Source organism: Sus scrofa, chromosome 13 (assembly GCF_000003025.6).
Source record: "Sus scrofa isolate TJ Tabasco breed Duroc chromosome 13, Sscrofa11.1, whole genome shotgun sequence".
In the NCBI taxonomy this organism is placed as follows: domain Eukaryota; kingdom Metazoa; phylum Chordata; class Mammalia; order Artiodactyla; family Suidae; genus Sus; species Sus scrofa.
Genome location: NC_010455.5, coordinates 136,345,045 through 136,346,982, shown reverse-complemented (window position 1 = coordinate 136,346,982; position 1,938 = coordinate 136,345,045). Strand labels below are relative to the sequence as shown.

General features: G+C 61.8%; 1 long non-coding RNA gene across 1 annotated transcript; it reads left to right on the top strand.

Moving 5' to 3' along the window:
- Positions 237 to 1,695, top strand: LOC110256524. The gene is made up of 2 exons (XR_002338127.1): positions 237 to 322; positions 954 to 1,695. It is a non-coding gene; the product is annotated as an uncharacterized LOC110256524 (long non-coding RNA).

Genomic DNA, 1,938 nt, shown 5'->3' with positions numbered 1-1,938 from the left:
CCCAGGGAAGGGGGACCATGGGGGAGCCGGCAGCAGGCGCCCCCAGCCCGCCGCGCGCCTCCGCTTGAGGGAGCCTCGGCGTCCTCTGCCCCAGCCTCGCCGCCCCGGCCGCCCGCCCTCGAAGCCCGGTGTCCGCCGGGTCTGCGGCCGTGGCCGCTGCGCCCCGCGCCCTCCGCCCACAGGGCGCCGAGCAGCCCTCGGCCCCAGGCTTCGCCAGCCGCCGGCTGCCCGCGGACGCCCTCCCCCAGTCATGAACCCCCGGAGGGGGCAGCGGAGGAAGGAGGAGCCGCCGACTCGGACGTGGACGCCTTTTTCCGGACAGGTAAGCTGGGCAGGGCGCGGGGAACCGGGGAGGGGGCTGCTGCCCAGGACGCGGTGTCTCGGACAAGTTTGGGGAAGCAGGGCTGTTGCTGGGGTGTGCGTGTTGGGGGGCAGTCCCTCTCGTCGTCGGGGCTGGAGTTGCCGAGATTCTTGTTGTTATGGCAATGCTGGTTGCGTTTTGGGGAGGGGTGGGGGCTGGGAGCTCGGCGCCCCTCGGCGTTCACCCCACTTGCGCGAGTCTGTGTTGGGGAGGCGGGAGGCGGTCCCCTCGGGCCGCCTTCTGCCGGAGCGCGGGGATGGGGCGATGTTGGATCACTTTGCAGCGCGCCGCTCCAGCTACCGGCGTCCCCCGGCCCCTCCCTGGGCTTCCCCCTCCCCCCAGCGCCTGTCAGCCGGGCCCCCTCCGGCCGCCCTGCGCCCACACCCCTTCTCTGGCCGGTGGCCCCTGATGTGCAGAGAGGGGTCACTGGGGACCGGGAGTCAGGCAGGCTGCAGACTGACAGTCGGGAGCGGGGCGGGCCGAGGACGGTCGTGCCTGGTGCGTGCGGGCCAGCATCTCAGACTTGAGAGGCAGACCCGGCTGGGAGGGCGGTGGGCGCCTGGGACCTCCTCCTTGTCCTTCTCTTCTCCAGTTCTGGAAACGGACGAGCTTTTCATAAGAACCACTCATTCCTGGAAGTGTGAGTTAGCGTCCCCCTCATACACACCCACTGAATCTTTGCTCGCCTCTGGTACGTAACACCCCCGCCCCCATCTGCCTTCTGGCTGTTTGCGGCCCCTGCCACCTCCCAGCCCCCGGATCTGTGGCTACCCATGTTCCTTGGCTACACAGTCCCTTTCCCAGAAAAGATGCCGACCACCCTTTTTTCCTACCACCTGTGGCCACGTTTCTCTGCTGACCAGGGCTTCTCCATCTCCTCTTTACCTGTAGCTTCCACCAACTCAGGGAGGTAGAGCACCCCATCTTCCATGTCTGGAACCATTTTGTGTAGAATCTTTGTCCCAAAGAGTCCAGTAAGTTATAAGGACCCTGCGCATCTACCCCTCTCTCTGTAAATTGGATTAGAGGACGGTGAACTAGTGGGGTCAAGGATCAGGTTAGCTCTGAAGACTCCCTGCACACCCATCTGTTTCCTAACCTCATTGCCTTGCCCTGGAGGTCATCTGAGGGAAGGGGTGGGGTGCTTTGTTGGGGAGACTCCTGATTTTAGAAGTCAAGACTTGGTCGGCCCATATGTTCATTTTCTAGTTGGTCTGAAAAGGAAAGGACTGGAAGACAGGAATTGATGTCAGGGCTGGGAGAATGTAGAGGGAGCCCCTGTTATCTACCCTGCTTCCCAGGGATAATAAACACCTTCCCCCCACACACTGCCCAGGAACCAAAGCACAGATTCTAAAAAGGTGCTTGACCTTAGTTTATAACCTTAGTTTATAATCTAGGGGAGAGGTTCTGGGGCTAAGTGATACCTGGAAACATTCACCAGGATTTCTTTCCTGAACCCCTCCCCGCCATCCCTACCCTTTGCTTCCCATCTGGCACAAAAGTCTGCCTTTTCTTAACTGTGGGGAAAACTCTTGATGTGTGAGCTTTCCCACCTTCCCTTTCTGGATTGGCTT